The sequence below is a fragment of the Cyprinus carpio genome, chromosome B13 (genome assembly GCF_018340385.1).
Source record: "Cyprinus carpio isolate SPL01 chromosome B13, ASM1834038v1, whole genome shotgun sequence".
NCBI lineage: Eukaryota > Metazoa > Chordata > Actinopteri > Cypriniformes > Cyprinidae > Cyprinus > Cyprinus carpio.
In genome coordinates this window covers 2,506,895-2,522,651 of record NC_056609.1, presented here as the reverse complement: position 1 = coordinate 2,522,651, position 15,757 = coordinate 2,506,895, and the positions used below count along the sequence as shown (strand labels likewise).

The 15,757-nt window shown below is 34.7% G+C and overlaps 1 protein-coding gene across 6 annotated transcripts in view; it reads left to right on the top strand.

Annotated features, from left to right (window-relative positions):
- The window catches only part of LOC109072910 (CUB and sushi domain-containing protein 1-like), a 492,278-nt gene that overhangs the window by 230,625 nt on the left and 245,896 nt on the right, over nt 1-15,757 (top strand). The window lies entirely within an intron of this gene.

Below are 15,757 nucleotides of genomic sequence, written 5' to 3'. Positions count from 1 at the left end.
GGCCAAACTAACCTTGAACAAACAAGCAAACGACCAAAAATATATGCAACATGAAGCAACTGCACAAAACAAAAACATCAGACGGACTGAATGAATATTTTATTATTACTCTTTATTAATATTAGTTTTATTACCTTATTATATGTATGTCTGCACTATGTTTGTACTTTCTGTACTGGAAGTTCCTGACACCAAGACGAATTCCTTCTGCGTGTAAACACACTTGGCAATAAATCTCTTTCTGATTCTGATGAAAATGCAAATTCAATCTCTGACAGCAGGTGGCGCTTATAGAACACTAGCGTTTCCTGAGTTATTGCTGCACGCAGCGCTGCGCTGATTAACACTCCTTTAATGTGTATTTAACAACGGTAAGAGGAAAAAGAAAATGCCATCGAAACTTTCGGAAGACTGTCAGTTCTCCTCAGAAATACATATTCACCTCACCCTAATTCCATAATTATGGCTTTCTTTCAGTGTTTCAATGAATTTGTTCTGTCTGGTACAGTATTTTCTCTGCTTGCGCTACTATTCTCTCCTCTTTGTGTCCGTCTTCAGTGCACCTGTCTTAAAGATAATATATCATGATGATCACTAAGTTTGTGTTAGCAAATTGCATCCTGTCAGGAATAAACCGCAAAGAGTCCAAATCTTGAGTTACGGATATAATATAAAGATATCTTTTTCCCTAACTCCCACTTTATTCACTTCCTCCATTAAGTGAAAACAACAACAACAACAACAACAACAACAAAAAAAATAAATGCTCATGTAACCTTTTCACGGTGATAATGTTTATTTATTTCTTTTTTAAAACCCAGATAGCTTTCCAAAATACATAGGCCATGTAACCTTTTCACGGTGATAATGTTTATTTTTTTTTTTTTTAAAACCCAGATAGCTTGCTGAAATACATCTAACCTGCTTTCCGTTTCCACTATACTCCTTCCGGTCCACTATATATATATATATATATATATATATATATATATATATATATATATATATATATATATACACATACATAGCTATATATATATATATATATATATATATATATAGATATATATATATATATATATATATATATATATATATATATATATATATGTCTGACATCCTGAAAATCATGTGTCATATTCAAATAAGTTATGCAGGTTTCATGTTGAGTAGTGCAGTTTTTTGAGTTTGAGTCTCATATAAAGGCAGAAAACAGGAAATGATGACAGTCTTAAGGCAGCATGAGATGTTTGAAATAATGAGGCTTATGCATAATTCAAGGTATATTCTCGTAAAACAAGTCTTGTTTTACTAAATAAATGTATCTTGTTTTAAGCATATTTATATATTTTGACTGGAAAAAAAAATACAGATTAATAAATTTTTATCATAATTTGTTTGATCAGTATGTTTGTCCAAAAATATGAGTCTAGTGTTGTTATCCTACCTTTGAGTGTGTGTGTGTGTGTATGTATGTGTTAATTATATAATTATATATATATAATTAAGGCACGAGTTAAAGGGGACCTCTTATGCCCCTTTTTACAGTATATAATTAGAGGTTGCATTAGACTTTATCATTATCCGTCATTTTGACAGACAGGGTCGTAAAAATTCTGTCATAATCTATTATGACTCGTCATTTTAATTTTCATATTTTAATCATAATAACACATTTAGTTGTTTTTATTTTATTTATTTTTTCATTTTTCATCATGAACTTACAGGACAAGCATATAGGCTTTTGCATTTGCATTTTTGCATTTATTTTGAAGAGAACAGATGAACATAGACCGTGCGTCACTTTTCATGTTCAACACACCCCGGAGTGACAGCGGAGACCACTAAAAACAAAATATGCTGGAGATGGGTTAAAAATTGGGATGGGATGGGATTTTTACCATTATAGGCTGGTTGTTTACACACACTGTGGACAAACACATCAGTGTTCAAACAGCATGTAAAAGTGCATTTTGCACAATAGGTCCCCTTTTATTTATCAGATCTTTATTAAATGACAACAACTTTAATTTGAGTGGAGCATATCATTTAATTCAAGTGCAAAACTACAAAACTGATGGGAGCAGCTCCGGTGGAAGACTGATTGAATGACATGTACAGTATCTGTGTCCCTGTAAGGTACTAAACCACACATAATAACCCGAAACACATGCTAGATAGAAGTAATGGTCCAGCACAATTCTGTTCACACAGCAGGGGCTCGCTGAAAATGCGGTTAGGGAGTGCTGAAAATTTACAGTGTGTGTTCAGTTACAGAATGCAGTTGTCACTCTCATAAGTAACCAAACTCAGTGTAAACATAACCATATTAAGGACTGGCTGTTCTGCTTTGTGAATGTGGCCCAAACTCTCATAAAGGGAGATGCTTGTGCAGTTCACTTTAACATTAAATTACACACTGGTTTTGTTTAATTATTTGTTAATATGCAGACACATCAGCAGACATTTCTTTCTTTCTTTTTTCTTTTTTTGGCCATTTAATGCTATCCAGACCTGAGTCAATTACATCTACTGCATGTGAGAATATCCGACCATGCAATATGGTACTATTGTTCAGAAAATACTGTGGCACCTGTGGTATTTTGAGGCTTAAACAGTCGCATTACAACTGTAGTACCTTTACTCCCCTGCAACCCTAGTTTAGTCCGTGTCTTTGCATTGTTCATTTTGACTGCAGCAGGTGGTCTGCAGTGAACTACATGGTGTTTATTATGAAAGGGCTCTTTTAAGGTTTTATTATCTGGAAAAAAAGCCAGCATTATTTGCAGTGGATGAAACACAACTCCAAAATCTGCAGTGGATGCTACGGCAGTTGAGTAATTGCATCTTATATTTAGACTCTAAAATGAAGTATCACATCAGAGCTTTATTGAAAAGATTCAAAGAAATGACAGCTCCTACTGCTGATAAGAGCTGATAAGGGAAGTCTTCAGCAGGAGACTGCTCTAAAAGATATAAATCAATTAATTTCCCTACTCACAGCCAAATCCTAAGATAGTAACTGCTCTGTCAAATGTGATGAGACATCTGACCAACATTTAATCAACCTTGCAGAAGTAGAGAGTAATTTAAAAACAGGACAAGTGGAAAGATTGAATTACACTTAGAGCTGACCCTTGCTTATCAGAGCACTGGTATCTTCTGTCTGGACATTACTGTGTTCATTCAGTTGTTCTTTTAATGCTCATTTCAAATGTCTGCTCTAGTCAGTAAGCCATCTGTTTACTGCACAAGCTACAGTAGGTTAAAAGCTACTAATCTGGTTAATGTTTTTCTTTTTCTTTTTTCATTTGTATTGTCAATTTTGCAGTTTTCGGAGTGGGCAAGAAGTAAGGCTAATTTCCAAAAGTCTTCTCACATGCTATAAAATAGCAATAGAATCTAACATTCAAAGAAAGAATATAGCATGTAAAAAAATAAATAAATAAATAAATACATTTTGTTTTTTATTTATTTACTTATTATTATTACTATTATTATTATTATTGTTCTATTTAATTTTTTTTTATAAATTTTGAAAAACAACAACAACAACAAAACAGTCAATTTATGGGGCCTATGCATTAGGTCTTGCTGTGTACATGCAGTCTAATAGAACCGCAACGGTCTGATTATGTAATTTAATTTAATAACACAACAATACTGACAAGAAAAAGTAAAGCACTGGCTGCTTTTATTTATTTATTTTGTTCTTTAATACTGTTTACTTGATTAATTAAAATATTTAAGTATTGTTTACTTAAGGAATACTTGAACACTGTTTTGATTTAATGTTACTATTTATATTAATGCTTAACTTTTAAATGAAGTAGTGTGTTGTCTGTTTAGTTTTCTAAATCGACCATTTACTTAATTTTCTAATATCAGAGCTTTGACTTGGCAGTTAGTGCTTATGTTGAATACACAGGTTTAAGTACAACATGTGCTATGTCCTGATCTCATTGCCCCTCTTTCATTAATATAGCTAGTCTTTAAAAAAGTGCCCAAAATGAAAATTAATAAAAAATGGTTGCAGTTGTTTGTAATCACGTTAAGCACTCTTGACTGGCTAGCATTTTGTTGAACAGATATGAGAAGGTTGACTGAGCAGTTTTCAAAGTGACAATAAAAGCAAATCTTATTTAATGTCATAAATGGTTTTACTTCATTGTTTTCTCAATGCAAGAAGCACTGACTCTGAGTGGTAGCTGGAGCAATACTTGATCGACAGCAAATCCAGCAGTGCAGAAGTCAAGTGCTCAGCAGTATTTGTCTTTGCTGTAGCTTGTGTCATTATTTCACCCCTGAAATTTTCACTGGGGATTAAGCTGTACAACAGCATTCCTTATAAAGGAATTCCCATGACATTTATGGTGGAATGTGTTTACTACATGACAGCACAGGAAGTATGTACATGCTTGCCTTCCCGTATGGCATGTCTAGAGGCATTTTTCATTCACGCAGAATTGTGCTTGAATTGCTTCATTTAAAATTGCACTGAACCGCAAGTGTGCACACAGACATTTCAGAGTGATGATGGCAATTAAAGTGTTGAATAAGGGTTTTGAATCTACTGAAAAATAAGATGAACCAATCTAACCAGCTGTATACCCCTTTTTTTTAGGAAAATGGATGGCTAAACACACATTAAAATCAGTGCACCATTCACAATGTTGCATAAATCATTGTAAATTTATTTTAAATATCCAGTATAGCACCAAACCTTAATTGACTCTTGTGAAGACTGTCTTAGGTCACAGTAGCATTTGGAAAAAATGTCACCATTAATAGGACACACTGACTTGTGAAATATTGATGCCACTTGCTTTGTCCAAAAACACCTCAGAGGGCTTCTTAAATTATGGCTAAGAAAACTTCCATTCTAACTGAATTTATGACTGGGTAGTTAATATTCAAACATATAGATTGACTTGGGTCAATATCGCCAAGGACAAGCTCCCCAAGACTTGTGTCTTTTCTTCAATCCATTAAAATCCAATCTGCTTCACTGAAAAGAACACTTCTCCTCAAAGTCTGTGAGCCATTCACTGAAATGGCCACTCTTTCCTCGGGGAACAGAAGTGTGTTTCTCATGCAGGTGCCCAACATGTGAAATATTGCACATGGTGACATGGATTTTGATTTTATTTTTTCCTACTTACAGTAGCTCGTCACACCTCATTACAGTATTTACATTTAGCTCATCACAGTACATTATGGTATTCACACTGCAGCGACCTTTTTCAAGGAAAGTATGCGGCACTGAAATCGGACAATCAAAAATATTGCCGCTTACCATTTGGAACAATTAATTTGTATTAATTTAGATTATTATTATTATTTTATTTATTTATTTATTTTTTAGAGAAAGATATTCCTATGATACCAACACTGGAAGCTTTCTAGATTTTGTAACACAGCCATGCATGTACTTATATATATATATAATGTCTCACTATCATGTTCCAGAGAAGAAAGAATGAAGGTGAGTAAATGAAGACATAATTGTAATTTTGAGGGTGAGTAAATGAAGACAGAATTTTAATTTTTGGGTGAACTAATATTCTACACAGATCCATATACATGCAAACTTGACATTCAAACCGTTTCCTTGTAAACAGCGTCATGTGTGTCTTATGATGTAGAGATTCAGAGAGATAGAAAGAGACTGTTATTGTGGTGACCCTAAGTGTTCAATAACAGTCTCTTTCTATCTCTCTGAATCTCTACATCACAGTGGGGTTGTTAGGATTTTTGTTTCAGGGGTGAAAAGAAGCGTCTCCATAGCACACCAGGAAAAAAAAAAAACTGCCTAACCATCTTCTGATATCATTCTGAAACATGTTATAGGGCTATGAAATATGATGGCTGGGAGCACTTGATGGAGCAGTCGAAAAAAATAGAAGGCAACGTGTTCTTTCAGCACAGTAATGGCATCGTGAGATATTGTCTCTTGCTGTGTAAAGTATTTCTATTTTTTTTTCTCTCTCTTCGCTTTAGGCAGCTTTCAGGTTGTTGATCTCTGTAATTCGTTTTGAAAATCACTAGGTCTATGAGACTGAAGCCTCACAGATGGTTGGATTAGCTATTTCGTTCTGATCTCCGACAGCCATAACCACTTTTGTTAACTGAAAGGAAAGGGCTGGAGAGAACCTAAACCTCTTTAGCTAGATATTATTTTTAGGAAGATTATTTCAAAATGTTCACACCGCATAGTATCACCGTTATTCGTCCTCACATCATCCATAGCTTGATTTTGATATGATTGTAAAGATGACATGCTAAATAAATTTTTAAATGCTTAAAAACTTTTTTGAAGTTGGTAGCAGTATTCAAGCACTGTAGTCTTAACCCAGAACTCTGCTCCTGCTGTTTCTCAGTTCTGCAGCTAATGCGGTTGGGCGAACAGTAGAATATGTTGTCACCATCCATGCACATGTACACACCACTGACAGGTTTGAGTAAGTGAGTCACCGGCTGCGTCAGCAAGCATCTGTGTGATATGATGCTGACATGACTGTGAGGGTCACCTCAAGACCTAAAAATCTGGATTCCTGGAAATTTTATGCATAGGTCAAATGGTCCTAAGAGGAGAAATAAGTTCAGCACTGAATATCTACCTCTTTTCTTTTCTCTTACTTTAGATATATCCCTTCCCTTCCCTTCCCTTCCCTTCCCTTCCCTTCCCTTCCCTTCCCTTCCCTTCCCTTCCCTTCCCTTCCCTTCCCTTCCCTTCCCTTCCCTTCCCTTCCCTTCCCTTCCCTTCCCTTCCCTTCCCTTCCCTTCCACCTCTTTTCTTTTCTCTTACTTTAGATATCGTTTTTTCCTTTCCTTTCCTTTCCTTTCCTTTCCTTTCCTTTCCTTTGATTGTTTCTCATATCTTTTCCTTTCCTTTCCTTTCCTTTCCTTTCCTTTCCTTTCCTTTCCTTTGATTGTTTCTCATATTATTAGTCATATGAATATCATCCTTACAAAACCAAGGGCAGACAGTATGTGTGAATGCAACCATCGTGCAGCCTCTGTGAGAGGATATGCATTAATAAGCTCATTCTGTATTCTGTTGAATTAGTATGCAGCACTGCTGCCTGTCCAGAGTCTAGTGCCAAAACCCTCAACTCACCAGCCACAAGATAGCATGTGTGAAATGCATTAACTTCACTTTAATTGCTCAACCTTCCCACCTCATCGCTAATGTATGCTCAGCAAGTAGAGGTTACCGATCCAGCAGTACCTTGCCTCTGTTTAAAACTCCATGTCATTTCCATGTCAGTACCACTCATCTTAGTATTCAATTTATATAGTATTGCATCTTTATGGAATTTACCCCCAGGAGATTATATGTTTTTATATGTAGCTAGCTACAGATGAAAATGACCAAAAATACATTAGAATTGAGAATCTCAAGAAATTAATGTAACACATATTTTGAAATACAATCTCTGGCTACTTTGGTAACACTCTACAGCAGTGGAAGAATACATTTGGTGCCACTCCTGTCAGCTAAGAGCAGAAAACTGAGGATTCTCACTGGCTCACCAAAACTGGACAACAGAAGATTTGAAAAAGCTTGCCTGCTCTAATGAGTCTCATTTTCTGCTGTGGTATTCAGATGGTAGGTTCATAATTTGGTGTTATGTCTATGTTAAGAAAATCAATGGTTTAGGCTGGTGTTGTTGGTGTAATGGTGTGGAGGATATTTTTCTGCCACACTTTGGGCCCCTTAGTGTCAACTGAAACTCAGACTGGTTTCTTGAACATGACAATGAGTTCACTATGCTCAAAAGGCCTGCAGATCTCATTCCAGAGCACCTTTGGGATGTAGTGGAACACTAGATTTGCAGCATGGATTGGCAGCCTATAAATATGCTGCAACTGTGTGATGCTACCATGACAGTTATGCATCAAAATCTCCCAGGAATGTTTTGAGCACCTTGCTGAATCTATGCAATGAAGAATTAAGCTAGTTCTGGGAGCAAAATGGGGTCCTACTTGGTAATAGCAAGGTTTACCTAATGAAGTGGCCAATGAGCATATATCCAATGTAATGTATTAACAAGATCTTTAAAATGACAGGCACATGATTCAACTCATGTGGTACAACCCTCTACATTGCGAGTAAATCACTTGCATATGTGACTAAATCTTTACTCTGGGCGACTAAATGATGTCTAATATTTATAAATTCTCAGATTTTAATTGGCAGTGTGTGAGTATAATTTTAGCACAGAGATATTTTCACTCGCCGAACACTCGCTTCAGAGTTTCAGTCTCCGTCAAGCGAAGCGATCTGTGATATTTTTCAGCTCATCTGAATGGATGTGCAGTGAACCTGTATTTGACGTAACGTAAACTCTAGTGTGAAGGCACACAACTAATAGTCTTATTGGCTGGTGCTCACCTATTATCGTTCCTGTTTTTATTTCAACTAATCAGATCGAGCGAGCGCACACAACCTGATTAATAATCATGAATCCAGCAGCTCACTAATCCTTAGTGCGTTTTATATTGTTCTTATTAGTAGAATTCGTATCATTATTATCTTATCAGTATTTTTGTTAGCTTTTTTTCTTTTCCCAATTTTTTTACAGAAACACTGAATTACCAAAAAAGCACCACCACCAGTCCTAAGTTAAGTTAAAATGACTAATATGCATTCATACATGGTTATCAAGTTTTAATTCTAATTACTAAAGTTCTATCATTAAATAATACTTGATTATCATATTCTAATGCTTCACTGACTGATGTTTTATATATATATATATATATATATATATATATATATATATATATATATATATATATATATATATATATATATATATATATATGTATGAAGATGCTAGAAATGCCCTTTTTTTTGAGATTCCGCCTGAGTGAGTGAACATGCAGGTAGATGGATCCAGAATACTAGACAATCATATTAATATGAGTCTGTTAGTTATATAAAGGATACATTATACCAGAAGGGATTATGGGAACTTTGGCCACATCTGGCTCTTTGGCAAAAAAAAAAAAAAAAAATCATGTTTAACAACTTAAACCCTTTACCAACAAATTATCGATAAAAAACATTTCGAGTTCAGTCTTTCAGTGGGCAGGATGTTTAATAACTTAATGATGAAACATGGATGAATAAGAAAGTAAAGATAAAAATAAATAATTTTAAGTGAACTTTTCTTTCATGTAACTTCACCTAAGCATCCATGCTTCCACAGGTGCTATTGTTCATGGTGATAGAGTGATAATCACACTCTTCTCAAACTTTTGAAGCACATTTTGTGCATAAATAGAGACACAGGACTACAATACTGCATTTAACATTGCCCTGTTGCATCACCAGTATTAGTTAATATATGGTTCCAAAACACGCTTTTGCTTCCATTTATTTATGATGGATCGCCAGAAAGGTGCTAAAAATCTCATAAAGACACAACAAAATCAACAGAGTGTGTATTAGAGCTAAAATCATGATGTATTATATAACTGTTTATTTTTAGATTACTGAATGTAATTAGTGGCATAGAGGCATGTTTTTACTGACAGGTTGAGTAAAGGCTCATAAACAACAGCTAATTAAGTGCTTTCATGTGGATTAGACCTCAGTCAGCAAGAAGATGATATTTGTAAGAGGAAGTTGCTGCGAAGAACTGGCTTCAATCATAGGAAATGCTCAAATCTAAATGCAGAGATAGTAAATGACATGCTAAGGAAGTTGACCCTTGTATCGGCCAACTGAACTTCATGCAAAGTTAAGTATTCTTGTTCCATATTCATAGATGTCATTGTCATACATATATTCATCTCATTTCCTTGCATCAATTTTTTGAAAGACCTCTTTGCAGCTTTGGAAACATGCATAAAATATAGTCTGTAATACATACTCCAGGGAACCTTTTGTACTTTTATTGTCAAGAGCTATTCAAAGTAATGCAGGAAGTATTTTATTAACATGTCAGGTTGATTCTTCAATTTGGGTAACTCTATGTTTAGAAACTTAGAATAGCTAACGTAAGAAGTCAGATCATTTTGTATGTAAACATTAAAAAACGATCTGAATGATATATTTGCTTGCTTGACAACATTATTTGGGGCCAGCAATTATGTGATAAAAAAGCAAAAAAACAAAAAACAAAAAAACAACATAAATACCATTATGGATTCTTTTATATATATCCTTTAAATTTATCCCATGGAACAGAAGTCAAAGAATTGAACATTTACCCAGTGATATATGCGGTTTTCTCATTGTTTTGTGCTTCACTATCCAAAGAAGTAAAACTGAATGGTAGCTTGTCCTCCTAGCGGAACTGTTAATTGATTTTTTTTTCTTTTTTCTAATGCAATGGAAAACTGAATAGGTTGCATTAATAAACCTAGAGATTGGCATCTGCAGAATAAAAAATGCTCTTTGCTTTGAGAAGCGAGTTGATTTTACTTGTCCGGATTGTTAAGGAGATGAATTGTTGAGACATTACACTGTATTTCTGCCTCATCGCAGCTATAATTCTATAAAAAAAAAAAAATAAATAAATAAAAATATATATATATTGAAGAAAAAATTGAAGTAAAACAATTGCAGTCAGAGATGCTCCTCCAAGGTCTCTCTTTACCCCAGCTCTTCCCCTGCTAATGATTCAGTATTGATGGGCTTAGAACTCAGAGAAGAGGCCTCTCTGAAGATAAACAGACCAATAACTAGAACTGCATGGAAGCCTGTCAAAGTCAGACTGTCTTCACTGAAGTTTAGAAATGATTTAGCCACACAGTTGAGCTGGTTGGAGTAATTAAACTATGAGGGAGGAGAGGATCAGCAGGAATAGGATAAATACCAGTAGGTGTCCTAGCAGAAAATTACTGCTAAAGATGTACATGTAAATTTTCCCAATGAAATTGTTTTCAGGGACATTTTATATCCTTATTAGGCCATATTTGTTTTGTAACCATCAAAATGCAGTGTGATGTTTAAGTATACCAAATACTTCAGTTAAGAGTTGTGGCTTGTTAAGTATAAAATAAAATCAACATATAAAACAAAGTAGTTGTACATAAAGCAAAAAATTCAGTGGAACAAATGGTATGGCAAATGTAACAAGAATATAACACTATTTATCCACAATGTAAAAACTAAAAAGTAAATACATATATTTTAGTGCTTCAGGTTACTTTTCTAAACTGACCTAGAAAAAAAAATCTATCTATCTATCTATCTATCTATCTATCTATCTATCTATCTATCTATCTATATATATATATATATATATATAATATATATAATATTAGGTTACAGTATATATATATAATATATATAATATTAGGTTACAGGAAAAAAAGAGCATTTACTATGGGGCAATTTTGTCCTCTACCTTGTAAATATCTGGGACATTTTTTGCCCTAAGCCTTGGTTTATTTCTGACCCCGATTTGAAAATATTTGAACTTGTGACATAAATGCATTTTGTTTGGATTTGCGTGTTCTAACAGATCAGTCAAGACTTCTTTTGTTGTTTTATCTAATCCTACTTTACCTTGAATGCTTACCCTGACACAGCAATTACCATCATGGACCGATGAACACAATTAAAGTGCTACTTGGTCAATTAGTTCTTGTTGCTCGGCGAAACTTACAGAAGCATCACTGGGACAATGTTGAGACGTTATGCTTATCCCGGTTTGTGTTTAGCAGTCCAAATTTTGGTTATGTGCCACAATGACCTGTTGGCAGTAGACTGGACTGGGGTCGATAAACAAAATTAATGCAATGTTGATTTGTTGCTTCACTGAACACTGGATTGAAATTCAAATAAAAACCTTTAATGTCATGCATCAATTGTGTCAAGCACTTGGCATTCATATGCATTAGCTGGCACTGAAAAAGACGTTTAGTTTGTATCCATGAAAAATCAATGCTCTGAGAGAATGCCGACACTATTTTGGCAGTACATTAAAAGACTTTGAAAGGAATCGCTATCATGTTTCCAAGATCTTCCTGTGCCATTTGGATGTAAAGCGTTGGTAATTGCCTCCAACATACCAGCATCATGGGAGAGAGTGTCAGGAAACAATTTTCTTTGTGGTTTTAGGAAATATTTAGGAAATATGATAACTTAGCATATTTTCAACTTAAAATGAAAGATATAATTCAAAACAGAGATAACTATAGTTCAACTCTCAGATTAGATCAAAGCTTGTGGTGTTTTCGTTTATATACCATCTGTGTCCCATTCATGCTGTGATAAGAGAAAATGAAGTCTACCATGGATTTGTGTGGCGTCACTGAACATGTGTAGAGAATATTTGGATAGGAAGCAGGTTGAAATTAGATTTTGTGGATTTGTTGCGCGTTTGGTCTTTCACTACAAAGACCAATCATGACCATTAATTGTGTGCTTTCTAATACTGAGTTATAATATGAGTTGAATCTCAGAAATCTGACCATAATTAATTTAACTAATATTTTAGCAAATAGAGTATTTTTGCATACTTCTCATGATAGATCTCATATCAGATGATCATGATCTCATTAGTAATCATCTTGCATTTATCTTACTGTATAAATTTTATGTTGAGTTAAGGCCTTGAAAATATCTCTACAAGTGATTCTTTTTTTAATTTATTTTTTATTATATTATTTTTATTTTTTATTATATAATTTTTTTGCATTTCTTAAGCTGTGCATATGTAAATACTATGTTGTAGATGTTGTCAGTATGTCATTGTTCAGTAGGTTTCAGCATATATTTAAATGTGCAAAAATGCATATGCAAATGTTAAATGCAAATATGTGTGAATTATTTTTCATATTAGGCTGCTATAATTGTTCTCAGGTTTGCAAAATATCTAAGTCTACAAACAAAAATAATTTTAATATGGACTATTATGCTATCCACTAGGGTTGTAATTAGGGCTATGCAAAAAATCGAATGCGATATTCATGCGCATCTCATCAGTAAAGACGCTCCTGTAATTAGTAGTATATCTCCAGCACGTGCGTTAAGATCAGGGTTGCCAGGTTTTCAGAACAAATCCTGCCCAGTTGCTTCTCAAAACTAGTCCAAAACTAGTCCAGGAGGTTCCCCGATTAAAATTGCTTCCCAGGGTTAAAATATATAATTTTTTTGGCAGGTTTGCCTTGGTAAAATTAGCATTTTAGGGGCTAAGGGGACATGAAAAACAACCGCAGACTAGGCAACACTGGTTCAGGTGGAACGGCATTTACTACACAGAGCCGTAGTCGTAGTCCTTTCAAAATCGACAAAGAATCGCCTGCGATTTTAAAATCGATTTTGTGTAGATTACGGCTCTGTGTAGTAAATGCCAACCAGTGTTGCCAAGTCTGCGGTTGTTTTTCATGTTCGCGGGTTGAAGCGACCCCAATACCAATAACGTGATATTTAGCCCCTAAAATGTGAATATTACCAAGGGAACCCTGCCAAAAACGTGTATTTTTATCGCTCGGAACGAAACGCGATTGTACTAGTTTTGAGAAGCAATTGGGCAGGTTTTGTTTTGAAAACCTGGCAATCCTGATCTGAACGCACGTGCTGGAGAAATACTACTAATCACAGGAGCGCCTTTATTGAGGAGATGCGCATGAAAATCGCATTAGATTTTTTGCACAGCCCTAGTTGTAATGGTTCTGTGTAAAAATAATAAAATAAATAAATAATAATAAAATAAACCGCACCATTTACCACTCTCGGTGCTGTACGCATTTGTGCTGTGATTAATTACAGTTCAAACAATGCATATGAAGGAAAAGCCTCAGATAGACATTTGGAGTGACCGCTTCCACTAATGCACGTCATCACAACCGCTAGGAACAAAGCATAGCAGAAGATGATGTTTGTTTATCTCTGTGAATACTGTACCCAGAGGCAGCAGCATTGTTAACGAATAGACTAAAAATTTAAAACATTTAGTGGAATTCTCCTTTAAATTTAGCTGTTGTGTCTTGTTATGTGAATAAGCATAAACAAAATGTATAATATGATTTTAAGTACTGTACACATTGTAGCGCATACAACCATACATTTTAAAATATTTGTTCTTTAATAAATTATCTCTGGGTGTAGCATATTGATACAAGTATTTATTTTTTATTTTTTTATGTTAAAATGTTTATTTAGTATTTAATTATAGTAGAATATTCTATAAAAAATAGAATACTATTCTTGTTGAAATTACTAATTGCAGTTTAATGACACTTCCCCACCACCCCATCCCGTTGCCCCCAAACTAAACCATGCCCAAGCTGTAGCCCCAAATCAAAATGCGAACCAAACCTTGAGAACCTTCAACCATTACAACCTTACTATCCATATAATGCATTGAGTGGAACACAGCATTAGGTGTGTAGTCCAGAATAAACTTTTTGAAGCTAATTTAGCTTTTTGCTCTTGTAACAAGGATGATAATGAACAGATGGCGTAATGCCTTTGAGTTATAATACACTATAATGATGGAATTTCTTATGTAAAGGTACTAGCAGCGACCCCTGTAGGCAAGACAACCTTTATTAACACAAAAAATCACTGGCTTATTATGGCCTATAGCATCTTTGCCCTATGTTAGCATTATGAACGGCAGTTGTGGCAGCCACTACCATCGTTCATGTAACGGAACCCTGATTTCCATTGTATCATTGAACTAAAGCTGTATCTCGTGCCCCCTTACCTCTATTTGGCACGGCAAGTGGGATAAGAGATGGACTTCCTTTTGACAGGAGGCTAGCTTGAGGACACCTGAGGGAGAATGTTTATTTTTAGTTCCCTTTGCAGAGACCGTCTTGGGAGCAGAGGGCACTGAGCTGTGGATGATTCCTCCAGTCAGCTCCAGTCCAGCTAGCTTGGTATTCTAAAGACCATCTACCTCTTTTGCCCTCAAGGCTCAGACAGCACCTATCTAGTTTGCTTTGTAGACAGCAAGCACTGACCAAATTTTAAAAGTCGACACCATCAGTGGCAAGCGATTAAGCATTCACAGAAAGTCCCTTTTTTGAAGAGACAGAAAGGGGCCATCTTCCCATGCAGGGCTGAGTGGTCACCTGCGGTCCATTGACAATTGTCATACACTGTGCCGATTTATGTGTTTGACAGAGAAGTTTTCTTAAGCTAAAGTAACCTTGATTATTTCACTTCACAACTTATGCTTCACTTAACAAATGCCTACACTGCAAATGCCCTGTGCTCGCTGTTTGCATGCTGTGTTTATGATGTTTGACATTTGACTAGTCTTGAGCTATTCTTTCTCTGCTACCTCTACTAAAACTTGCCATTTAATTTGACTTTTGAGCTTAAAAACTCCATGAAATGGCTTGTCAAAAATGTTTTCTTTCATGTATTGGCAGGGGCATATCCATCATTTCAGAAGTGAGGGAGACAGAAATGTTGTAAAAAAAAAAAAAAAAAAATATATATATATATATATATATATATATATATATATATATATTTTATATATATTCCTGACTTTTGTCTAATTAACAGGCTTTATTTTTTTCTTATCTCTTTTAATTGGCTAAGAAATCAAATACACTGCTAGACAATAAGCAATTTGTATTCAATAATATTTTTTCATATATTTTCCTAATTACAGTTGGTAATTAATGATTGGTTTATTATACATAATAAGGCAGAATAGTTTATATATTCTAATAAATGTTATGTCAATTAGCACTGCATTATTCATATAGCCTACTTTATTTATTTCCTCACCTGGAAATTACTTGAAATGACCTTTTTTAGCTGCAGAGATAG